General features: G+C 35.6%; 1 protein-coding gene and 1 pseudogene across 4 annotated transcripts in view; both read left to right on the top strand.

Annotated features, from left to right (window-relative positions):
• TBC1D5 (TBC1 domain family member 5) overlaps nt 1-27096 on the top strand; it is a 555945-nt gene that overhangs the window by 256481 nt on the left and 272368 nt on the right. The window lies entirely within an intron of this gene.
• Nucleotides 632-26778, top strand: LOC122908419 (annotated as a pseudogene).

Raw genomic sequence — 27096 nt, 5'->3', positions numbered from 1 at the left:
ATTTATTTGATAGAGATCACAAGTAGGCAGAAGGCAGGCAGAGAGAGAGAGGGGGAAGCAGGCTCCCCCGCTGAGCAGAGAGCCCAATGTGGGGCTCGATCCCAGGACCCTGAGATCATGACCTGAGCTGAAGGCAGAGGCTTAAACCACTGAGCCACCCAGGTGCCCCGGGAATAAAACAGTCTTACATATGAAAATGTCTGATCACCTAGAATGAAAATTATGTAGAAAAGGGAGAAATACTATTTTGAAAAACTTTCAAAAAGAGAATTTGGGTAAGTAGCAGGTCTCTGACTGTTTGTGCACTTCTGGATTCCCACCACCACGACACAAACAGTGAATGTTTGTAATGAAATTAATGAAATTCTCTAGAGATAGAGCTTTAGGGTCCTGACCAGAACAGAAGGCTTAACACTGTGAGTGCATATTTCTTATCTTTTAATGAAAGTACTTCTTAGTATTAACTTCAAAAGAAATAAATCAAATTGGCCTTATGTAATAATCATTAATCTTAGGTAGAGATTATTGGTAGGTAGATTTTTCTTAAGAAAATGTATAAATATTCATAAAACTTTGCTAATTATTAGTCATTTTGTAATCTTGAGTAATTGTCATTTTTTGTATCTGTACCATGTTGGCCAGCTGTATCCCAGAGGAGAAGGCAATGCAGAGGGCACTCAAGGTGTTTGTAATGAAACCTACATTGAACCCTGACCTTGTACCTGCTCCTTCACAGTCAGGACAGAAGGAGGTGAGGATTGGCTCAGAAGGACAAACAGAAGCTGGAACCTAGCTAGGTGGACTTTGGAATTAGCATCATACTTGATAAAATCAGAAAGGCACTGAACAACTGGGTGAAGGATCAGGACCAGAATAATAACAATAAAACATACTACTAAAAAAATGCTACATTGTGTGCTTTTTATCTATAGCAAAGCAAAATATTTATAGTCATGTCACTAAGATTTTGAAGGAGAAAGATCTGGATGGGTTTTTAAAAAGCAAGTGTGGATAAATGACAGTCAAGCATGTCATACCCATTATTAATGTTTAAGTATGCATAACACAGCATGTCTTCTTTTTGGAATCTTTTTATTTTAAAAAGTATTAAATATTAAATATTTATTGGGGCTTTCAGAAATTCACTTCGAAAATTCCGTCTTCCTCATCTTGTTTATATTATAAACTTTTAAATTTCTATGTGATAAAATTTCCATTCAAATTATTTTTCAGTAACTTAACTATTTTTGTTGAAGATGGACTACTTTTGTTCCTTTGATGAAACTAAACCAAGGAAATAATTCCTTAAAAATTGTTATTCTGAGGAAAGGACCTAAGTCAGTGAAATGGAGGGTCCTTTATTCCTATAGGAATCTCTTGTCAAATTTTATCCAAAGAGAAAAAAAAATGTCCTTAAAGGAAATGATTGCTAGCCCATGTATTAGGTCCCAGTCTTCCAACCTAAATTATACCATGAGTCAATAAACTATCTAAAATCTTCATCACTGTTTTCTGAAGCTAGGAAAAAGAGAAGGTGAGCAGGTAGAGGAGAGAATTGGAAATGGGGTAATTTAAAAAGTGTTTTCCTGCACTTTGCCATAGATGAGTTTTCTCATACTTCAGCTGTTTTGACTACCTGAACAGTGGCTATAAAATTATCAGTTCAGGAACCTGTTGTACAGATACTTTTTTATATTTGGTTTATTCATCCGTTTGCCCAACTAAATTGCTTGTTTTCTGAAAACAGAGGTTCTGTGTTTTATCTCTAAATTCCCCTGGGCATGTAGGAGAAGCTCATGAAGTTTCTACCAAATGAAATGACTCCTATTTTTTGGCTAGCAAACATGCTTATAACAGGGCAGTACCATTTCATCATGATATGAGAATACTGACTTGTAGTCTCACTGGGACCTGTCCTTCCACTGATATGAACTATAGGGGTTCTTATAGGCAGAGCCAAAACACTTCTCAAGAAGCCATCTGTGTGAGAAATACTGTGTTAATACCTCAGTTTTGTGCTATAATAGATAGCAAGCCCTGGAAAATATGAAAAGAAAATGCAGTCAGTTGTCTAAAACAATAGAGAGGCAGCTCAGGTCTGTACAACATCTGAGTTTAAGTAACAACATCTTTTAATGGATCAACCAGAAGGAATTGGCTAAAAATATGTTCGTTCAGGAATTGCCTTACTTAAATGACTATGGTATTTGCCATATGTACATTTGAACATGACCCCCAAAAGCAACGATTTGAATTTGGGTATATTTGATATGGTATACTTACTCCCAATAGCTGCACAGTAGGTAGGATCCATTTTTCCTGAAATATTTCTCAATTTATGATATTATAACTACATGATCTGTTTGGAGGACAAGTTATATATTCCTCTTTGCTACAGCAGGAAGGTTAGTTACTGGTTTATCCATGTTTATAAAGTGTGTAATAAGTTGAAAATAAATTTGTGTATGTGGGGTGGAAAGTGGAGTGAGTCAGTTTCTTTTTCTGAGGATAAAGTCTGATGTAAAAGTGAGCAATCAAGTATTATTTCTCAGCTGGTTGCTTTCTACAGCTAGGAGAATGATTACTTTCAGATCTTTTCCCCCATCACAGAAAACTCCCCGTTTGACATTAAGGAATGAAAGTAATTTGCTAATGGCTACCGAGGCCTTTCTTTATCTCATGTAACACTCTCACTTCAGGTGGTAAGGTTGGTCAAGATATTTATCAGTTTGCTGGCTTAGTCCAGGAATGGACATTTTTTTTTTCCTGTAGTAAATATTTTTGGCACTGAGAGCCATATGGTCTAGAACAACTATTCAGCTCAGTCTTTATAACATGAAAGTAGCTGTAGAAACATGTAAATGAGTGAGCTAGATGGTTGTGTTCCAATCAAACTTCGTGATGAGTAAAATTTAATGTCCTGTCATTTTCATTATATGTGTCGCAAAATATCTTTATGATTTAAAAAAAAAATCTTAGAATGCAGAAACCATTATTTTTTATTTTTAATTATTATTTTTAAAGTTCTTATTTAATTTCTAGTTAATATACAGTGTACTGTTAGTTTCAAACATAGAATTCAGTGATTCAACACTTATGCACAAAACCTGGTACTAATCATAAAAAACTAAACTCCCTAATCCCCATCACCTATTTAACCCTCACCCACCTCCCATACCACTCTCTGGTAACCATCAGTTTATCTCAGTAGTTAAAAGTCTGTTTCTTGGCTTCTTTCTCTCTTTCTCTTTTTTCCCTCTATGCTTGTTTATTTTGTTTCTTAAATTCCTCATATGACTTAAATCATATGGTATTTGTCTTTCTCCAACTCACTTAATTTCACTTAGCATAATTCTCTCTAGCTCCATCCACGTCGTTTCAGATGGCAAGATTTCATTCTTTTTTATGGCTGAGTAATATTCCATTGTATGTATATACCAAATCTTCTTTAGCCATCCATGGGCATTTGGGATGTTTTCATAATTTGGCTATAGTAGATAATGCGGCTATAAATGGGTGCATGTATCCCTTTGGATTAGCATTTTTGTATTCTTTGAGTAAATGCTTAGTAGTGAAGTTGTTGGGTTGCAGTGTAGTTATTTTTTAAAGATTTTATTTATTTATTTGACAGACAGAGATCACAAGTAGGAGGAGAGACAGGTGTAGAGAGAGAGGAAGAATCAGGCTCTCCTCTGAGCAGAGAGTCCAAGGGCTTGAGCCCAAGGATCAAGCCCACGAATGCTGGGATCATGACCTGAGCCAAGGCAGAGGCTTTAACCCACTGAGCCACCCAGGCATCCTGTAGGGTAGTTAATTTTAACTTTTTGAGGAACCTCCATACTATTTTCCAGAGTGGCTGCACCAGCTTGCATTGCATAGAAACTTTTCTTAGCTCATAGGCCATACAAAAACAGCAATAATTTCTGGACCCCTGATCTGGACTTGTTTAGGAAGAATCCTTGGTTTTGCTTGCTTGAATGTTTCTTAATTTTTGATGATATCCGTTGGCATCGTAATGGAAACCAAACTACTTACTCTAAGTAGCCTAAGTTTTATAAAGTAGGTTGTTTGTACTATGTGGTAGTGGGAGTTTGGGAACACCTGGTTGTCTCAGGTCATGATCTCAGGATCCTGGGATCTAGCCCCACACTGGGCTTTGTGCTCATGGGGCAATCTGCTTCTCCTTTTCCCTCTTCCCCTCCTTCTGATCGTGTGTGCTGTCATCTCTCTCTCTTTCTCTCTCTCTAATAAAACAAAATCTTAAAAAAAAATAAAATGAGTTCATTCCATTTGGTGCTGTGAAGACTAAAGTGAAGGAGAGAATACCTAGGCCCAAGGAATTTATAATCAATTGAAAAAAATAAAGATCTCATTTAAAATGTACCTTGTACACATCTAGGGTTTTACTTGACCAGGAGCATTTAAAATATAGTGAGTGGTAAAGCCAAAGATAACCAGAAAGGGATATACAGCATGTTAGAAAGGTGCTTATCTAGGACTGAGTAGAGCATAGATTTCTTTTTTTTTTTTTTAAGATTTTATTTATTTATTTGACAGAGAGAGAGAGAGAGATCACAAGTAGGCAGAGAGAGAGGGGGAAGCAGGCTCCCTGCTGAGCAGAGAGCCCGATGTGGGGCTCGATCCCAGGACCCTGAGATCATGATCCGAGCCAAAGGCAGAGGTTTAACCCACTGAGCCACCCAGGCGCCCTGAGCATAGATTTCTTATTGCTGCTGGCAAGAAGTGAGGGAATAATAAGTGGCATGATGTAGAATGGATTAGAAAACATAGATGGAATCAAGCAAATTAGGAGACTAGGTTACTAGTTATTTGGGAGGCTATTTCAATCAGATATGAGACTATGAGGCTGGCAAGAAGGATTAAGATCGGATCCCAGGTGAGCTCTTTTCTTAAGAGCCATAGTAAGCAAACGACATAGGAAGGAAATGAGAAATTAGGATCTGGAAGATTTGAATAAAAATGTGGGTAATGAGAGAAATTAATTTACCACCACCATTCCCTTCTCCCATTTATTGGGAAAGAGCAGAACTGACTACTTCAAGAATGAGTAAACAGTCAATAAAAAGATTAAAAGATTCAGTAGTATAAAATAAGGGGAGCACTGTTCTCAGGGGACAGAGAAAATACATATTTCTGGAAAGGATTAAAATCTATGAAAAACAAGTAAATTTTATTAAAATGTGCTTTATATCTTCAATAAACATACATGTTCTTTTGAAATAAAGTATGAAAAATGTTAGCTAAAAGATGGGTGAAAAGAAATCTGGCTGAGATTTCCTATATTAGGAAAAGATAAGAGGGAGCTGAAGAAAAATGATAAGAAGTTAAAATACAATAGCTGAAATGAAATATCTATTAGAAGCAGTAAAAACAGAATCAATAAAGCAGAAATTCAAAATGTAGATAGGACAAATTGCAAGGATTGTATAAATTGAGGTGATAGGTATGATTAGAACCAAAATCCCTTATCGAACATTGAGATTGTAGAAAGGGGATTAAGGGGGCGCCTGGGTGGCTCAGTGGGTTAGGCCGCTGCCTTCGGCTCAGGTCATGATCTCAGGGTCCTGGGATCGAGTCCCGCATCGGGCTCTCTGCTCAGCAGGGAGCCTGCTTCCTCCTCTCTCTCTCTGCCTGCCTCTCTGCCTACTTGTGATCTCTGTCAAATAAATAAATAAAATATTTAAAAAAAAAATAAAAAAAAGAAAGGGGATTAAGGAAGGTAGAAGACCACTTCATAAGGACTTTTGATCCTTTAAGAATTTAGATTTGAGGGACACCTGGGTGGCTCAGTTGGTTAAGTGGCTGCCTTCGGCTCAGGTCATGATCCCAGTGTCCAGGGATCGAGTCCCACATCGGTCTCCTTGCTCAGCAGGGAGCCTGCTTCTCCCTGTGCCTCTGCCTGTGCTCACTCTCTCTGACAGATAAATAAATAAAATCTTTAAAAAAAATTTAGATTTAAATTAGTAATCAGGTGAAACAAAACACACACATATACACAGACGTACAACTGCAAACCCTTGACTTATGTCTTACCTTGATAAACGTGATTATTTACGTGAAGACTATTCTGGTAGTTGTTTTTAGAACTACTGAGAGAGACAATGAAAGCTGATAGACTCTTTTCGGAAGTAGCAGTGTATGGGTTAGGTTATGAAACTGGGTCGGAGTGGGTAGAGTGTGGTAGCTTTGGAAATAAAGAACGAGGTAAGCAACTTTAAAGCATTGTGTACAATGAATTGGCATAACTCAGTAACAGATATAGAAGGGAAAGAGTGAAAACTTCTGTGTCTGGGATTGGAGAGAATCCCTTAGTACATGCATAAGAACATATTAACAAAACCTGTTGGGAATGGAAGGAAAGGAGACTTTCATCCAAACAGTGGTAGGTGTGTGTGTGTCTAAAGAGAACATGAACAATTATCCTAACCAAAACTGAAGTTAAACTGTGCTTGCAAATTGCTTCAGTATTAACATGCTTAAGAGTAATACACACCATAAACTGCATAAACTTCTGATTATACTGCATTGTCCTGTACTGTGCTTGAATAAACCTACTGTAGAATTTTATTTTTTATGCTTTATGCTTTATTTGCAAGTTAACATTTTAATAATTATCATAAATAGTTACCTGATTTGCATATTCTGGTTCATAATCCAACTGTTCTGTGGATCAACCACAGTTCTCTTATTATTCATGCCAAGACTTCTATATTAGTCTGAAAATCTATCCTAGACTGCATTTCTGTTTCCAGTTTTCTGAGCTTTTTATAACTGTAAGTATAGTGTTTTTTTAATCAAAAGATTGAATCATGCATGCACTAATATAGTAATCTCTCTGACCTCCTATTATATGGAAGCTGATTTTTGTTATTATATGATTACCAACATACTTATGTAGTATCTTTTTTTTTAAACTTTCGTAGCTCTGAGTTTGATATACAAGTGGTATTTAAGTGATGCATGATCCTTTGTCCTTTCACAATATGTATTGAAAATAAAAATAGTGGGGCATGCATACTAAGAACTGAAAAACCTAGAAAATATTACCTTTAGAGAATCAAATTATAAAATATATATGAAATAGTAGAAATGGTTGTATTAGGGAGGCAGAATGAGAGACCAGATTAAGAATTTGGCTGTAGTGTAACTAATGATACTAACATAACCTAGAGAAACTTAATCTGTGGGAAGGAAGGTCTGCTGGAAATGGAGAGAAGGAATATTGGCAATAACCATTTTAGTATAACCATTAGAAGGAGCAGTTGTTTTAGAAAACCACAGTGTTCTCAGTGGGTATTTCCAAAGATGTGGAAGGATGAATGCATCCAGTTTAGAAGAATTGGAAGCCATTAAAATGAAAGAAAATGGTATTTTCCTTATTAATTTACATTCTGAAACCTTAACTTCCCAGATTGTTTTTCTTACATGTAGAGACTGGTAGTTAGACTTCCACAAAAATCTGATCCTTCTCACAGATCTTTTTATTTTTTATTTTTTGGCTCCACATAATGCATTCATTAATTGCCATATATACTTTAATTTCTAATATAAAAAGAATTGGTTTGAAGTACCTGACTGCAGTAAAATCTGATATATTAAAGAAGTCAGCCACTAGGATTTAAAACTGAGTACTGACCACAAGAGTGCTGGAGGTATGAACATAAAATAGATCACATTCCTTGAAGGCTAGTTAACTTTAACCCCATGTAATATATTCCTGCTGTGTAATGTAATATAACCTGATATATCCTGCTAGATTTTTTAAAAAATCCACTCCTTGTCTGCTGGCATAAACTTATGGGATCAGTATTCCAAGGAAAACTCATTTTTTTCCCTACAGCATCATGCCTTCAGTTCCTCTGTTACCCGTGAATAACAGGGTAAACTATTCGTTTACCCATGCCTTAACATTCTTGTTAAACACCTAAACAGCAGGTTAATGATAAAGTGTGTTCTATGGTACTTTTTAAATATTTGAACTATTCTCTGTAAGCAAGAATTATAGAGATAAAGTCTTTATCTTATTCATATCTATATTCTCTACAGTACCACACGAAGTGTTTTAAAGTCATATGAGTCAAACCTTGATATTAACCTATACTTAATTACAGATGAATGTAATCATGGAATATTTTTCTCTGACCTAAGTGTACTAATCCTGAAGACTTGAAATTGGGTCATCTTTTCTTGGTAGGGAGTTTGGTATGGCAAACCTTAGTCAGCCGCATAATTTTTGTAGAATGAAGGCATTGGTTTCTGTCCTGCTGCTTACCACATAAAAAGCATTAGCTAAACATTTGATGACGAGTGCGCTTATGTGGAACATTATATGGTAAACTTTGAAACCTATAATACATGGAGTTACATAGAAATAGGAGGGCTCTTGGTTTCTGATCAGAGATGTAGAGAGGTAGAAGAAAGTTCAATAATTCAATCCCAACTTTAAAATAAAAAGGTGGACAAACAGCAAGTTCACAACTTTTCTTTAACCCACTGAGTGTTGAAGTGGCTGGTCAGTGAAACTAGCCCCAGAATCTAGGGAGAGACAGATTCTTTTTAGAGAGAGTGCAAGTTAGCAGAGGCAAGTACTGATTTACCTGGGCAAGACACAATCAGAAACGTACAGAAAAAATTCAACTAAAACGATTTTTGAATTGGTGGAGGCCAAGTGTGTACTGGCAAGGAAAGGTGAAACCTGTGGTAGCCACAAAAATAGGAGGACCCCACACCATTGTATAGATTTTTCTTCATGAACCTTACCAGCCAATAAAAGAAAACCCCCTCTTTGGTGAAGAACTGGAGGATAACTATAGCAACCATAGCCAGAAGAATAATAAACTCCACCTGGACTCTTCTTCCTCTTTTCTCTTATAGAACAAAGCCATAGTCTGTTGGGAGAGGTGCAACCAGTATTGTTGCCCTTGGACACTGGTGGAATCTCTTAGTAGCTGGGGAATTGGAACAGGAGGGAAAACCCTCAAACCTTAGGGGAGGGGCAGGAATATCTACAGGAACCAGAACTATACTTCAGGAGATGAAGGATCAATAAAAAGAAATATACATGATATCTAGGGATACAGTGCTTACGTAAGACTAAGTCTTAACCAGAAGATCAAAGAAGACTCTCCCCTATTTTTCACTCCCTGTTGTCAGGATAACAAGTGTCAAATATAAGTAATTAGCAAGAGACAGATCTTCTGAGCACAAAGCCTTAAAACTGACTATGGAACAGTTAGGAGAATGAAAAAATATTCTTTGGCACTATAGACATTTGAAGCCTTTGGTGCACTGAGTGTAGCCATAGCAATGACGGATTTCAAACCTAGTTTAACTCCTAGTTAGGTTAATTTAAACCCCTTTGCTAAAAGTTTTAGTGGAAGTGTGTGCTCATGTCCAAGCATAAAAATTACCTTAGTCTTACTGTCATACACACGATGACAGTAGTATGTAAGATCTTTAATAAAAAGTTACGGGGTGGTTCAGTGGATTAAACCTCTGCCTTCAACCCGGGTCATGATCCCAGGGTCCTGGGAATGAGTCCTGCATCAGGCTCTCTGCTCGGCAGGGAGGCCGCTTCCTCCTCTCTCTCTGCCTGCCTCTCTGCCTACTTGTGATCTCTGTCTGTCAAAAAAAAAAAAAAAAAAAAAAAAAACCCTTTAAAAAAATAAAATAAAAAGTTACAAAGCATATGAAAAGGCAAGAAATGCACTCAAAAGAGACCAAGCAGTCATCAAAAGTAGACATAGCAGTGACACATGTTGGAACTGTTTCACAGGTTATTTTAAATAACTGGGAATTACATGTTTCAGGCTCTAGTGGAAAATCTGGATAGCATGAAATTAATCAGGTGATTAATTTCAGCAGAGATAGATATGAAAATTATATCAATAAATTGAATGGAAATTCTAGAAATTTAAAACACAGTTACAAAGATGGAGAATGCTTATGATAGGATCATAAGTATAATTGACACAAAAAAGAATCAGCAAATGGGAATATATGTCAATAGAAATTACCCAAATTGAAACACACAGAGAAATAGGAGATATACAAGAACCATGAGACAATATCAAATGATCCATGTAATTGGAATCCCAGAAGAAGAGAGGTAGAGAAGAAATATTTGAAGAAATAATGGCCAGTAATTTTCCCAAATTAATGATGGATACTAAATTACAGATCTAAGAAGCTCAGACAATACAGAGCAGAATACAGAACACAAAAATGAAAAATAATTTTAAAATTTTATCATATTCAAACAGATAAAAACAAACAAAAGTTTTTAAAGGTAACCAGAAAAAAAAGTGTTATAGCAACAATAGAAAACTAATACAGAAATTACAGAATTAGGTAAGAATTAGAGCAGATTTCCCCAGATATCATGATAGCTGGAAAATCACGGAATGACAACTTTAATGTGCTGAAGTGGGGTGGGGGCTGGTGAATATCTTTCAGTTATCTTAAGGAAAATATCTTTCAAAAAATGAAGTAATAAGTTTTTTTTTAGATAAGCAAAACCATGGGGATTTGTTATTACCAGGCAACATTATAAGAAATGTTAAAGCAGCATTCTCAGGTGGACAGTACATAATAGGACAAAGGCACTTGGATCTATACAAAGAAAAGAAAGAAATAGGATAAATGAAAGTAAAATTAATTCTTCCTCATTTTTAATTGCTCTACAATATGACTGTCTAAGCAAAAATAGTAACAAAATGTAGTGCTAATAGCATATGTAAAGGTAAAGTACTTAGCAACAACAGCACAAAGGATTAGAGGGAAGAATTGAAACTATACTGTTGTAAGGTCCTGACACTACACATGAATGTATAATATTGCTTGGAGGTAAACTCTGATTAATTAAATATTATATTGTAAGCCTAGATCAGGGATCAGGAAACATTTACTTAAAGGAGATTATAATTTATATTTAATACTTGCTCTATGATCTCAGTTGTAACTACTCAATTCTTCCATCATGGCTTGAAAGTAGCCTTAGTATATAAACAAATGGGCATGTTAGTACATAAACAAATGAATGAGTTTTATTAAAACTTAATATACAGAAGCAGTTGACTGGCCCATAGGCCATGGTTTGTCAACTCATGGTTTGTTAACATTGTTTTAGTCTGTGGGAAAGAAGGAATTAGTACAGGGTACTAATTAGGGTATCAGAATTTTTTTTTTTTTTTAATCACCTAGTCTGCAGGGCTACATCTAGGCATAATGTAGCTGTGTAATATAGTCTGTAGCTGGATTGCCGCTGGCCCAACAAAAAGGAGAAAACAAGATTTGGGGCAGCAGTTAGTATTCTGTAATACTTGAACGCAGAGTATCTAATTCACAACATGTAGGTGTTCTTTCAGGCACTGACTTTCATCAAGTTACTGCTCACACGGACAGTTCTATATGTATGCTCTAGGGTAAGCAGTAGTAGGAATATATTTATCAATGTATTTGGTGGTTTATAAATACGCTGTGAATATCAACTATTGTTTAAGATTCTGTATAGCCCGTGAAGGTTGTTTTGTAATAGTATTAAACCATATATTGTATTCAAATTCTAGACTGTATAGTATATTCCATTAAAAATTTGAGGAAATCTGTCAAAATGTTAATGGTAGAACTGTGAGTGGCTTTTTTGTTGTGAGTGGCTTTTTTGTTCCTTGTAGGAATCTACATTTTAGCGTTTCCCACAATAATCATGTATAAATTTTGTGATTTTTATCAGTTTACATTAATTTTGTAGTTTTGTTAGTACTTTTCCACCAGTGAATTTAGTTTTGTGTCTTAAGGCGTATCCAGGGAAAGATTTATGCACAAAGATATTTATCATGGTGTTATTAAGAACAGTTTACAGTTTTAAATAGAGAAATATCCACTGATAAAAGAATGGTTACATTACAGAACATTAATTGATTACTGTATTATGCAGCTATTTAAAATTTTGTTGTAAATAAGTTTTTAAAGTAACATGGGAGCAGAAGTACTCACACTTGCAATACATGAGATAATAGAACACAAAATTGTTTATATAGGGTGTAACTTCAATTTTATAGGAAAAGAAAATATTTCCTGCCATGTAATTTTAGTATAGGTATTTTTTCCTTTCTCTTTTTCCTTTCCTTCTTTTTTGAAACTCTGCTTTTTGCTAATTTTTATCTTCATAATTTCTTTCACATGTACAAATTTTTAATGTATACATATTTTTTAATGGAAAAATAAATCTAAAAATGAAAGAAAAGTGAAAGCTACAGTGGGTGAGATTAATTTCCACATTGTGTTGTAATCTCATTTTTCATTTAGATCCTTTATTCTTTATGCTGAGACCATATTTGAATATGACTACAAAGATAATTAGATTATATAATTGAGATATATAAATTGATTATATAATCTATATTTATGTATAAAAAAATATATAATAAGATTATATAAATTGATAATTTAAGTAATATGATACTGATAATGTTTTTAAAAACACTTTGAATTTTGAAGATTTACTAGAAGCTTTATATTTTCCCATGGTTCTTTGAGGTTCTATCCGTTTTAATATTTTAATCTTACTCTATTCTTCAGATTGGCTAACTTCTTTTGATCTCTTTTCTAGTTCATTGAGTTGTTCCTCTGTCAATTCCATGTTAATTTTGAGCTCACCTACTTCTTTTTAAAAATATTTATACTTTATAGTTTTAAAATTTTAATTTGATTCTTTTTAAATTTTTTTGCTTCATGATTTTTTTTTTTAATTGTGAACACCTGTCTTTCAAGACTGTGTTTATGGCAAAAAGTTGTTTAGTAGGGGCGCCTGGGTGGCTCAGTGGGTTAAGCTGCTGCCTTCGGCTCTGGTCATGATCTCGGAGTCCTGGGATCGAGTCCCGCATCGGGCTCTCTGCTCAGCAGGGAGCCTGCTTCCCTCTCTCTCTCTGCCTGCCTCTCTGTCTGCTTGTGATTTCTCTCTGTCAAATAAATAAATAAAATCTTTAAAAAAAAAAAAAGTTGTTTAGTAGGGTCTATGAATCTTTGTGGATTCCAACGTCTGGGTCATCTGAGGGTTGACTGTATTGTACCTTGAAAGTTGGCAGGTTTTTCCTCGTTTTTGATATATCTAGTAATTTTAGATTGTATTATGGATATTTTGAATATTTGGTTTCAAAACTCTAGATCCTGTTCAATCCTCCAGAGAAACATTTTCTTTTTCTTCCTTTCTCCTTTCTTTTTCCCATTTTTCTTCCCCTCCCCCAGGCAGCCAACACAATTAGGTTCATACTGTAATTTTAGCTTTACCTTCTGTGGGTGGTGATGGTGGTTTCAGTGTCAGTTAAGTGCTCAAATTCTTTTCTGTTTTATTTTAGTCCAACTTGTGTGCAACTGTTAGGGTTTAGTCTCTGACTTTGATGGTAGTGACTTTGATTATAGGTTAATTTTCAGAGCTTTCGCTGTGCTGCTTTGGGTATGTTTTGAGCATATACAGCTTAAGGGTGAACCTAGGATTTGTGTCCATTCATATGGAAGTAGAGAATCCCCTGATCTAGTGTATTCTTCTTCAGGATCACTGCTCCCCTCTCCCCCCATTGGCTTGTTCTGTCAGTTTTTGCTTCTCATGCTATCATATAGTTTCACACAAACTGACCCACTTTAGTGACAAAATGGAGAGAGAAAGAGAAAAGAAAAAAACATAATGGTGGTTCCTCATTGTTCACACATTAGGGACTTCCTTTCCTAGTATTCTGTCTGAAAAGATAGCTTTATTCCTCAGGGTTTTACATGCCCCCACCACTGCTACCGCCCACCAGCTATGGCAATGTAGTTCTACAATTAGGCCTGGCCTTGGTTGCAAGGCTGGAATTGAAAAAATGGGAAAAGAAAAGAGGACTCTTTTCCTAGTGCCAGTAAATCAGGATTGGAATTTTTGCTGTCGGTGCCTGCTGTTTATTTAGTTCTTAGGTTCAGCCTGACCTGAGCTCCAAGCTGGGAGATGAAGGAGAAAAAAAAACCCCGAACATTCTCCACCACTGTATCTTTGAGTCCTTGTCCAGAATGCCTGCTGTTGGTTATATTTCAGGGTCCTCAAGAAGTTGGCTTTTAGTACTTTACCTAGAGTTTTTAGTTGGAATCGGTGGGCGAGAGAGGCTTTCACTGGTCCTTCATGTTGGATGGGACTAGAAATCCTGCTAATAATCTATAATGTGCTATTTTACTGTTTCTTCTGTTTATATTTTGTGTGTGTGTGTGACCAGATGTCTGTCTTATTTAGAAATCAAGTTTCTGATCTATATAAAAACCTGTTTGTAAAAATAAAATTATTAATAATCAAATTAAGATAATCCTCATTATTTACAGAAATAAAATACTAGCACAGTTATACTTTTCCACCATAGGAATAATATCAGATCATTTCAGAAGATTTCAGTTCTCAGATCCTCATTTAAACTGTCTTAGAATTAAGTATGCAGTTGTTTTTGCCCATTTTATCAGGTTATCCTATGGTGCAGATCCTAACTGATCTCTTAGTTTCCATCTTGCCCCCTACTTTCAATCCGGTGTTCACAGCTAGAATCCTCTTTCAAACATGATATAGATCTTTTTCATCATTTTAAAACTTATGGTAGCTTCTCATTGTACTTGTGAAATCTAGACTTCCTCTCTTTATAAACCCAAGTTCAATGGCTGCTCCTTTTCCCAGAGACCTCAATTAATACAACTCTATTCTAGCCTTTGAGCCATCTTGACTTTTTTTTTTTTTACCTTTTTTAAAAGCCAGCCTCTGCTCTAGGGCCTTTGCATGTTCTACCCTTTGGCATTGATATTTAAATAATTAATTTTTTTTTTCTTCTTACTAGAATTTCAAATCAGGTATTACCTCTCCCTGCAGAGAGCATCCTCCCCCAGTCACTGAATATCACATTATTCTGCTGTACTTTTCTTTTTCTTTTTTTTATTTTCTGCTGCATTTTCTTTATAGCTCTTGTAATTATCTGAACTTAATCTGTTAAGAATTAATTTTCTTGTGTTTTCTCCTGCTTCCCTCCATCCCACACTAAATTCTGTTTTTTTCACTATAGTACATCCATGTCTTACTGTCTGGCACATAGTAGGTTCTCGGTAAATAATCTTAACAAGCTTTAAAAATGGAAAGTTGCCGTTTCTAAGATGATATGAGAATGATATAACCAATATAGCTATTTTATTATCATTTTTTGCCTTACAGTACAAGGACTTTTATTCAGTATTCTTCTATTCACTCTCCTCCCCTATACCCATCCTCAAATTCCTTCACCCTGAAGTTCAAGAATCTTTTTAAAGATTCAAACTTTATCACGTTCTGCTTCTCCTTACATTTCTTTCACTGCCTTCCTATTTCATCTTGACCCAAATCCCCTGACATGAGCTTCACAGAATTCTGGCATGTGCTGATCTCTAGCAGAGTACTTTTCATCCTCCTTTTGGTCAGTGGCTTCTCCTCTCTCCTGTGTTACTATATAGTGGAATACGTAACTTTATAATGTTTTTCTAAGTTGTCATTGTACATTGCTTTGGCTTTCTCACTCCTCTGCTGAACTTGGAACAAACATTTAGGAAGTCAGGGATGGGTTTTGAACTTTTGCTTACTATTGATCACTAGTGCTAAAATGTAGGAAGACTCAACACATAATTGTTGAAAGAATAAATAAGTAGAAAAACTATTCACGTGATCCAGATGCATGAATAGAAGTTTGAATCAGTAAATGCATTTATTAATTAAACAATTTGTCTAGATAGCTAAATATGTTTGGATAAAATGCTCAGTAAATAACTACTTTGAATGATATTTTTTGTTCTGTAAAAGGATAGTTGAATTTTGTATATTGCACATTTCCTAGCAAATTTTAAGGAGAAGACATTTTTTCTTTTACATATTTCTTCTTATTATCAGGTTTAATGATACTTTATCATAAAATTATAAATAGAGATCAGCTTGTGGATTTATTTCTCTTTAAAAATCAGATTTTAGTATAATTCTTTAATGTCATAACAAATATAACTTATAAAATAAAACATTTTTATGGGTCAGTGTTTTGAATCTTTATTTTTTTTATTTTTTTAAAGATTTTATTTATTTATTTGACAGACAGAGATCACAAGTAGGCAGAGAGGCAGGCAGAGAGAGAGGAGGGGAAGCAGGCTCCCTGGTAGGCAGAGAGCCCGATGTGGGGCTCGATCCCAGGACTCCAGGATCATGACCTAAGCTGAAGGCAGAGGCTTTAACCCAGTGAGCCACGCAGGCGCTCTGTTTTGAATCTTTAAAGTAAATGGTGAATATTAAAAAAATTTTTGATTTATGCTTGAGGATTTTAGATTACTGTATTTTTTAATGCTTTTGAAAACAAAAGATTTTATTTATTTATTTGACCGAGAGAGAGCACGAGAGGGGGAGTGGCAGGCAGAGGGAGAGGGAGAACCAGACTCCAGTATCCCTGCTGAGCAGGGAGCTTGAGGCACAGGGCTCCATCCCAGGACCCTGAGATCATGATCTGAACTGAAGGCAGAAGCTTAATTGACTGAGCCACCCACCACATCTCCTGAGATTACAGTATTTTAATGTGACTAATTTTAGTATATCATTTGTAAGAGTAAAGATATATGTTAGAATATTTACCCTTGGTTCTTTATCAGAACTTTGAGATTTATAGTTAATATGCCCATTATACTTTTTAAGTAGATCTTTGATATACGAACTTGCTCAGTTAGCTGTCATTTAGGACATAAACAGGATTATTTACTCTAGCTCATGGATGGTAATTTATAGCCTTCAAATAGTTCTCACTTCAATTTTTCATACAAAAAAATGTATTTCATATTAGCTAAGTTTGTCATTTTTGGTTAATGGATATCTTTACATTTTATGGCGTGTCTTCCACTCACTAGCTGTTAAACCAATCTTAAAATATCTAGCATTGATTATAGTCAAGAGTGAAAATGGGAAGTGCCCAAAGGAATCTGTTCTGTATAGAAAGGCATTTCATTATTTTATACATTGAAGAAAAAGAATAATTAATATAAATATTTTATAGTTATTATTTGAAAGATTTATAGAAAATGAAATAGGACTTCAATGCTAGATATACTCCACTTTATTTAGCAAATAATTTGTGTATTACTTTTGTTATATTCACTTAGGCACTTAATTAACATAATTGAACATCAGGGTTAGAATTACCTAAGTATCAATTAGATTTTCTTTGAGAAGCTATTGTGTTTTGTTTTGTTTTGCTTTGTTTTGGTGGGACATTTTGTTAAAACATTTGTTGAAATTACTAGCTGAACTAAAAATTTCAGTTGATCAGGGTCTAAACCAATTCATTATTAGAATTTTTGTTAAAAAAATGTAGCAGAGGGCAAATTACATGATAATCATCCTTGACCTTAATATTCTTTAAAGAAATATTTTTAAATGTTCTCTTTTAATCCATTTACTTCTGAAGAAACTCTTCTCAAATTTGTTGTTGATCTACTTAGTATAAATGTGCTTTGTACTTATCTAAATCAATAGCATTGGCATTGTGTAACCCTTGTACGAAGGTGCTTTTGAAGCCCAAGTGGTCTGCAGGAGGACCATACAGGCCAAACACAGGCTTGCCACCTCCAGTCTGCACCCTTCACTAGTAATCACTACATGCTGCTGGTCACATTAAGATAATGTACAGTGTTGACATAGCTCAGTCAGCCCATTACTACTGCTGGAAAATGAGACTGAAGCTTGTGTTTATGATAGTCCACAGTAAATGATATCACGTAAGATACTCAATACCTCCCTGTTTGGGGCAAATTAAATTGCCTTCTACAATAGGAGACTCAATTTTAGCACAGTAGAAGTTTATTATTTTGGACTAAAAAAAAAGACTCATGGATCATCAAAATAATTAGAAAACCATTTATAAGTAGGGAATCATAGATCCACCATCGTTATCTCAATCTAACCTTTGCTGTCTCTCAGACACACCACACCCATGCATGCACACTCTCTTTTTACTTACTTGTCACAAGGTGATTTGGATGATCATCATGTTCATGAGTTTAGACTGAACCGGCCCTACCCCCCTCCACCCTTTTTTTTTTTTCTATAGATGTGGATTCTAGAATCCAGAGAGATTAAGTTTGCATTGGAATTCTGTTTTCCTGGCTAATTCCTGGTCTGCTTTCCCCACCCATCCCCCACCATCAAGCAAATTTAAATCTATGGAATGCCTGGGGAAATAACAGTATGCCCAGAAATAACAATTACAATAAATAGAAGTATTTGCATTTGTGTATTATTACAGGTTAACTGTTAGATAGTTAAAGTTGTGACTGTCTTTGAAATTAGACCTTCTTTTCATTCAGTTGCAGAATCATTAATAATTCTTCTTAAAGCTTGTTTTATTCTGGTGTATGGGTAATATTGTAAACTGTCCTATATGAGATAGTTTTAAATAATTACTAGATTGACTTAGTTTTAGTTCTTTATCTGTGTATAATTTTATCAGTCTCAGGAAACATATATTAAGTTCATGCATTATTTGGCTCTACATTTCAAGGCTGTAATTTTATTTAATTTTGTGATTTTTTTTCTACTCTATATCATCATATTCAGTATTTGGTATGATGATGATCATCAGGAAAGATATTAAAAGAATACCACAGAACTTGCACAGAGTTATATAACCCATTAAATAGTTTTTTAATTGTCAAATTTATGAGACTAGAAGAGTTACACTTTTCAGTTATTTAAATTATAAATAAATTTATTTCCTTTAGATAGAATAGCCTTTTAATTTTATTCCTTCACTGTATCCAGTATGTTAAATGGATCACTGTATGCAGTATGTTAAATGGATTAATACATTCAGAAAAATCATAGCTAACATTTATTGAGGAATTACATTATGCTACATGCCTATACTAAGCACTTCACTTGAGTTTTCTTATTTAATCCTTGTAACCACCCTCTCTGTGGTGGAAACTTTACCTTCCCCGTTCCAAATGACATAACGGAGATATTGAATGGTAACTAACAGAGCAAGTAAATGGTGGAGCATATACTTAGGTTTGTCTTGCTTGAGACTTTTAGTCCTGATGTTATGAAGCCTGTACTTTAAAATTTCATTAAGCTGAATGTGGCAATTTAATTTTACCAGTTCAGCAAGTGTTTTGTTCTGGCAGTTACTTTAAAATTTAACCAGAGATGATCAGTAGCATATTTTTTTCCCTTAAAAGTTAAAACTACCATGTTTATATAGACTCCACCCACATATTTATCTGTTTGTCTTTTCCCCATCTATAGACAAACATATTTGCATTTATACTTAAAAAATTTCCAGTTTTCCTTCTGTAGTTGACTTCTAGCTTCATTTCTTTATATTCAAAGAAGATATGTATGATTTTAGTCTTTTTCTATATTGAGACTTGTTTTCTGACCAAACATATGTTCTGTTCTGGTGCATGTTCCAGGTGCACTTGAGAAGATTGTGTGTCCTTGTCAGGAACAGTGTGGTATATATGTCTGGTAGGCAGAGAGAGATGGGGGAAGTAGGCTCCCTGCTGAGCAGAGAGCCTGATGCGGGGCTCGATCCCAGGACCCTGAGATCATAACCTGAGCCGAAGGCAGAGGCTTAACCCACTGAGCCACCCAGGCACCCCAAGCTTTCAGTTTTTAACCATTAAGTCTGATGTTTGTGAGTGTATATGGCTTTTATTATATTGAGATATGTTTCCTCTAAACCTACTTCATTGAGGGTCTTTATCATGAATCAATGTTGTACTTTGTCAAATGCTTTTTCTCCAACTATTGAAATGATCATATGGTTTTTATCCTTTCTCTTATTGATGTGATATATTGATTGGCAAATATTGATATACCTTTGAATTCCAGGAATAAATCCAACTTGATTGTGGCAGATGCTTTTTATTTAATGTGTTATTGGATTGAGTTTGCTAATATTTTGTTGAGGATTTTTGCATCTATGTTCATTAGAGGTGCATATAGTTCTTTTTGTTGTTATTATTGTGGTTGTATTTTCATCTAGTTAAGATGTATAACAAGTCTTTTTGAAAATGTTGAGACTTGTTTTCTGACCTAATATGTGATCTGTTCTGAAGAATGTTCCATATGTATGTGAAGAAAATATATATTCTGCTGTTTTTTCTGAATATATATATTAAATCCATCTGGTCCAGTTTGTCATTCAATGACAAACTGCTTCCTTGTTGATTTTCTGTTTGGATGATCTGTCCGTTGATGTAATTGAGGTGTTAAAATCCCGTATTATTATTGTATTATTACAGATTAGTTCTTTTTTAAAAAAAATTAAAAAAAATTTTTTCAGGTGAGTTCTTTTATATTTTTTACTAACAGTTGCATTTGGGAGCTTCCATATTGAGTGTAAATACACTTCCAAATTGTGTGTTTACAATTGTTACGTCTTCTTGTTGGATTATCCTCTTACTGATTATATGATGTCCTTCATTATCTCTTGTTAGTCTGTGTTTCAGAGTTAGTTTTGTCCTATATAAGTATTTCTACCCCAGCCTTCTTTTCACATCCTTTGTGTGTATGTGTGTTTGTGTGTGTGTATGTGTTTGTCCTCTTTCTTTCTTTCTTTCTCTCTTCTCTCATCATAAGTTGGCTTTCTTTAGTGAGATACTTGGATTACTTTCTCTTTATTTTTTGCATACATATTGCTGGTTTTTTAATTTGTATGTGCCATTATGTCTGTATATAACATTTTCTGCATATAACAGTCTATATTGGGTTGAAGGTTGCTTAAGTTTCAACCTGTTGTTTACAACTTTCCCTCCATGTTTTAGGTATATAGTCTCATACTTTGCATTCTTTTATTTTGTTAATCCCTTGACTGATCTTTATAGCTATATTTATTTTTACCATTTTTGTACTTTCTACTTTTCTTACTCTTACTTATGGTCTTTCCTTTCTACTCTAGAGTTCCCATTAATGTTTCTTGTAGGGCTGATTTAGTGGTCATGAACTTCTATGGCTTTTGTTTGTCTGAGGAATTCTCTATGTTTCCTTCTCTTTTGAATATTGCCCTTGCTGGGTAGAATACTCTTGGCTGCAGATTTTTCCTTTTAGCTCTTTGAACATATCATGCCGTGCTCTTCTGGCCTACAAAGTTTCTGTTGAAAAATCCACTTTCATTCTTAATGATGTTTCCCTTTTATGTAACTTTTTATTTTCTCTTGCTGATTTTAAAATTCTTACTTTATCACTGCTTTTTGCCAGTTTAATTAGTATGTGTCTTGGTATGAAGTTCTTTTGGATTGATTTTGTTGGGGGATCTCTGTGCATCCTGAATCTGAATTTGTTTCCTTCCCCAGATTCAGAAGTTTTCAGCTATTATTTCTTCAAATCTATTTTCTGCTCCCTTTTCTCTCTTCTCCTTCTGGGATACCTGTAATGTGGATGTTAGTATGCTTGATAGTATCATTGAATTCCCTAATTCTATTTTCGTTTTTGAAATGATTTTTGTCTCTCCTGTTCAGCTTGATTGCTTCTCATTACTCTGTCCTCCAGGTCACTGGTCCATTCTTCTGCTTCCTCCAGTTTACCGTTTATTTCATCTAGTATATTTTTAATTTCAGATATTGAATTCTTCATCTCTGATTGATTCATTTTCATCTCTCTGTTAAGGGTCTCATTGATGTCTTCCACTATTTTCTTATGTCCAGTGAGAATCTTTATGATCATTATTTTAAATTCTTTATCTGGCATATTAATTATCTCTGTTTCATATAGGTCTATTGCTGTGATATTTGTCATGGTCTTACATTTGGGACATATTCCTCTTTCTCTTCATTTTGTCTGTATGTTAGAAAAGTCAGCTATATTTCTTGCTCTTGGAAGTCATGAGTGGGGCACACACCTTTAACAAGATGGTGCTTGTCCTCTTCTTCCACAAGGGACATAGCCACTGTGGAGACTGGGGATGCCCAGGATACTCTTCAGAGTGCACATAGATGAGTGGTACAGTTACAAGGGTGTTGGTGTCCTCCATGGGGGGTGACCTTCACTGCCTCAAGGACGAAGGCCCTGCAAAGTGTGCAGTTGGGAGATACAATGTTGGCAAGATTTTTGCAGGTCTTCTGGAGGAGGGGACCTGAAGCACCAGGACTGAGGCAGGCTCAGCTGAAGTGGGCAGAGCATGGTGTATGCAGTTAGGTAATGAATGCAGGCAATGCAGTGGTTTCTGCAGGTGGCCCTGTGTATATTCTGGTTAGTGAATTAGAGAAATGGTACTTGCCTGTTTCTTTGCTCCTGAAGAAGTCTCTCAGTGAACTCTGAATAACTTTCCCTCCGATATGCCATAAGTATTTTTCAAAATGCTCATTCTATGCTGTATTTTTGCTGGCTGTTTCTTGTGCTCTCTCTTTAAGGGCAAGAACTCAGTTTTCTGTCCCTCTCCTGGCTCTCCCAGAACTGAGCCTGCTAATTTTAAAAGTTTAATGGTTTATATCCTACTGGTTATAAGAAGTAATGAAATTTGGCCCCTCTGGTTTTCAAAGCAAATGTTAGAGGAATTGTCTTTCTCTTGCAGGCTCTCCAGTATGGTATTCAGTTTCTCCCCCCTTATTGTGCCCATGGCTCCCAACCTTTGGTGGCCAGAGATTTGGGGTTTAGCTCCTCACAATGTCTCTGCCCCTTCTACTCTCTTTTTTTTTTTTTTTTTAAGATTTTATTTATTTATTTGACAGAGAGAGATCACAAGCAGGCAGAGAGGCAGGCAGAGAGAGAGAGAGGAGGAAGCAGGCTCCCTGCTGAGCAGAGAGCCCGATGCGGGACTCGATCCCAGGACCCTGAGATCATGACCTGAGCCGAAGGCAGCGGCCTAACCCACTGAGCCACCCAGGCGCCCCCCTTCTACTCTCTTTGATGTGGCCTGTTCTCTACAACTAGTTGTGGAGTTTGTTTTACCAGTCTTCTGTTCATTTTCTGGGTTGATTACACTGATGTGACTGCTGTTTAGTTTTATCCTTGTGACGAGTGAGCTTGAGGTCCTCCTACTCCAACATCTTCCCTGGAAGTGTTCTTCTTCTCTTTTTATATTGTGTTACAAGTTACATTTTTATACATTGTTGCTCTGTAGCCTAGATTTATAATTATTTTTTATGCATTTGTGTTTCAGATCTTGTAGGAAATAAAGTCCGGCAGTACAAACCTTAAATACAGTAATACTGGCTTTGTATATACTGAAGTATTTATGTTTATCAGAGATCATTTTCTTCCCACAGCTTTGTTATTTTCTGATGTCCTTTCAATCTGAAGGATTGCCATTAGCTTTTCTTTTACAGTATATGTAGTAGTATCAGACTCTCTGCTTTTGTGTTTCTGAGAATGTCTTAACTCTCTTCCTCCTCCTCCTCCTCCCTTCTTTTTATTTATTTATTTATTTATTTATTTATATTTATATTTATATTTATATTTATTTTTTATTTTTCCATGCTCAGCATAGAGTCCAACACAGGGCTCAAACTCATGACCCCGAGATTGATATCTGATCTGAGATCAAGTGTTGGACGCTTAACCTGTTGAGCCATCCAGACACCCCACTATCTGTTTGGCCAGACACAAAATATTTTGTTGACCATCTTTTTCTTTAAGTATTTTAAATATATTTCATCCCACTGTCATTTGGCCTGTATGTTTTGTGAGAAGACATCATCTGTTAATCATAGTCAGAAATCTGAGATGAACCATATTTTCTGTTGCTTCTTTGAAGATTTTTTTCTTGTCGTTCAACAGTTTGCTTATTGTGTATCTTTATGTGAGTTTTTGTGTTAATTATATCAAGAGTTCTTGGAGCTTATTGGTTTGTAGATTTTTGTCTTTCATCAAATTTGGGAAGTTTTTAACCATTATTTCTTCAAATACACTTCCTGCCTCTTTCTCTTTCACTTCTCAGGCTCTCACAATGCATGTTTATTTGCTTGCTTTTTGTCACAGGTCCTTTAGGTTTTGATCACTTTTCTTCGTTGTTTTTCCTTTTGCTTTTTGGACTCCATAATTTTAATTGTCCTATCTTTATTTGCTATCTCTTTCTTCTGCCAGCTCACACCTGTTGTTGAACCACTTTAGTGAATTTTTCATTTCAGGTATTGTATTTTTCAGTCCCCCAAATTGTTCCTTTTATAATTTTCACCTCCTTATTGATAATCCCATTTTGTTTATCCATTTATTTATAAAATTTCCTTTCTTTTTCCATGTTTTCTTCTTGCTTTTTAAGCTTCCTTAAGATAGCTATGTTAAAATCTTTGTAGATAAACCCAATTTCTAGATTTCTCAAGGGTAGTTTTTATCAATTTATTTATTTTTTAATGAGCCTTGCTTCCTGTTTTTTATTATGTGCTTTGTGATTTTCTTTTTTATTGTTGACAACTGATCATTTGAATATTAGAATTTGGTAACTCTTGAAATTTAGTTGCCCCTAATATTGGCCAATTTTTCTGTATTGTTAAACATTTTAGCCTCTTATTTCCCAGTCTTTTTTTTTTTTTTTTTCTGCCAAGATTTATTCTTTGGCATATGAAGATACTGAACTCTTTATTTCTTAGGTTATGTTCAGCTAGGGTTTTAACAGGTATTTCTTTGAAAGCCAGGAGCTAAAAAAAAAAAAAAAAAAAAGAACAAGAACCAAACAAAAAACCTAAAACTTCTGTTTACAGATTGGTTCTGTGCCTCAGCAGTCCTTCATCATTTAGCCACGCTTGCATTCATCTTAGTGATCAGCTTCAGGTGGAAGGTTTTGATCTTCTGCTTGCACTGGGCATGTACATTTTCCGATATACATGGGTGCTTTTGAAAGTCTTAATTTCCCAAGGAAACTCTCACCAACTCTTGCTCCCAGGCATTAGGTGGTCTTTTTAATGTTTTAGTTGTAACCTTTGCCCTATGCGTCTGCCTGTTAATTTAGCTTGCAGTGTGTTCAAGAGCAATGTCTACCACTCTTTTTGAATTAGACAAAAAAGAGATGAATGTTCTATGTTAGTCCTTCAGGTAGCTCCTAAGTAAGTTAGAATAGAGTTACATAATATTTTGCAAATGTGGTCTGCTTTGCTCCCTCCAGAACCAAGTACTGGTCTCCCGCACTGGAAACTGCATCCCTCTTAAAGACTGCTGTGTTCCAGGGCACCTGGGTGGCTCAGTGGGTGAAAGCCTCTGCCTTTGGCTCAGGTCATGATCCCAGGGTCTTGGGATCGAGCCCTGCATCGGGCTCTCTGCTCAGCAGGGAGCCTGCTTTCCTTCCCTCTCTCTCTGCCTTCCCTCTTGCCTACTTATGATCTCTCTCTGTCAAATAAATAAATAAAATTAAAAAAAAAAAAAAAAGGACTGCAGTGTACCAAGGTAGGAGTAGGGTAATGGCAAGTAACAATACCACAAAGCCTTCAAGAAGTCTCTTCTTCATTCATTGTTCATTTGGTTTTTGTAAATCTTGGATTGTCTTCCGGAATCACTGCAAAGTTGGTTCTGACAGTTATTGCTTGTTTTCAGTGTTTCTTTTGGAGGATGAGTTTGGAGTTGTATAGTCTGCCACTCCACTGAAGTCACTCTTCTTTCTTCTTGAAAATTATTCTATTAATGATTTAATAGGAATAACAAAAATACTACCTTCTTAAAGTTATCCATTTGAAATATTATTTATTTAAAAGTTTCTATATACTTGTTTTTTTACATCTGACTTTATATTATTTAAAATAATAATTTTGACCCCCTATCTTTGCCCTGAAGGGGCTGGATGGACAAGTTGAATGTAGTAGCTCTAATCTGAGCAGTGAATGGTACCTCTTCCTCCTCATCCCAACACTGCCGATGAGCCAAGTAAGTGGCCATGGCCCTTGGTAAAACTGTGGGCAGGCTGGGCCTGAGCCTGGTGTGTGTTTGCTTTGTGTGAAGGATGTGGATGCTGTGGAGGCTGCCTCTCCACTCCATGTATGTGAACAGGAGAAGTGGTCCTGACAGGCTGGCAGGGCTGAGGCCAGTAGGAAGGAGAACCACCAGTAAGTAGTAGGTGTGCAACAGAGAGAAATGTGAATCACTCCAGGCTCTCTTTGTTTAGAATTATCTTAATCAGGGAACACAGATGTTCTTAACAGCATTGAGAAATCAGACTGACTATTTGTCCAGTTATGTCACTCTAGGGTCATCTGTTTTTAGGCTGTTTATGTCTAGAATATCTATCACTGGGTTGCTAGGAGAGGCTCAGTGTTTGCATTTTCACCAGTTTCAGAGACTACATTATTAATCTAGATTGGAAAGCCTATAGATTTAGGTGCTGGAGATGAAGTCAGAAAAATCATGAACCCTCATTTTGAAGAAATATATGCTGCTGAGTTCTCTGAAACTATGATATGGCAGCTTCAGAAGAAGAAATACAGAGTTCTTGGTATAAATGAATAGCAGAATACAGGGTTCCACTATGATATAAGTTGCTTAAATGTGCTGGACAGCCCCTGACTGTGTTGAAAGATACCAGAAATGTCTTGGAGGCAATGAGAGACACGGTCATCCTTGTTCAGGTTTTACCCTTTCATCCCTATGTGGAAAACATAGGTGGCAAGTGGGAGGAACCTTCAGAAATTTTAGAAACCAGGAGATAGAATTGGGATGAACAAGTCAGTAGCTTGCTTGAAGTTTTCAGAAAAGCTGGTTTTGTTACCAGAGCTTTCACCAGACTGCCATACCTGTGTGAAGGCGACATGTATAATGACTACTACTACTGTTTTTAAACCAGTATAAATACTTGGAGGCTCAAGTCCTCAGAGCCTACCCCAAAAATGTACACTCCAGAAGAGGGTCTGCGTTTGTGATTATGTGAAGGGAGGACCTTTGGGGACTACCATTGCTATATCATGTAGTGATTTAAATAGCCAAACTACTAATTATTTCTTTGTATAAAAGGAATGTTTTTAAAAAACAAAAACCCAACTTTTTGAAGGTTTTTTATCAAATCTTTACTCAGTAATACAAGTCACATTCTAATTATGGAAGATATTTTTTATACTTAATTGCAGTAAGGATTCATTCCAGCCAAAGCAATGGTCACA

The sequence above is a fragment of the Neovison vison genome, chromosome 6 (genome assembly GCF_020171115.1).
Source record: "Neovison vison isolate M4711 chromosome 6, ASM_NN_V1, whole genome shotgun sequence".
NCBI classification, from domain to species: domain Eukaryota; kingdom Metazoa; phylum Chordata; class Mammalia; order Carnivora; family Mustelidae; genus Neogale; species Neogale vison.
Note: the sequence above shows the minus strand (reverse complement) of the source record. Positions and strands in the feature narration are given on the sequence as shown.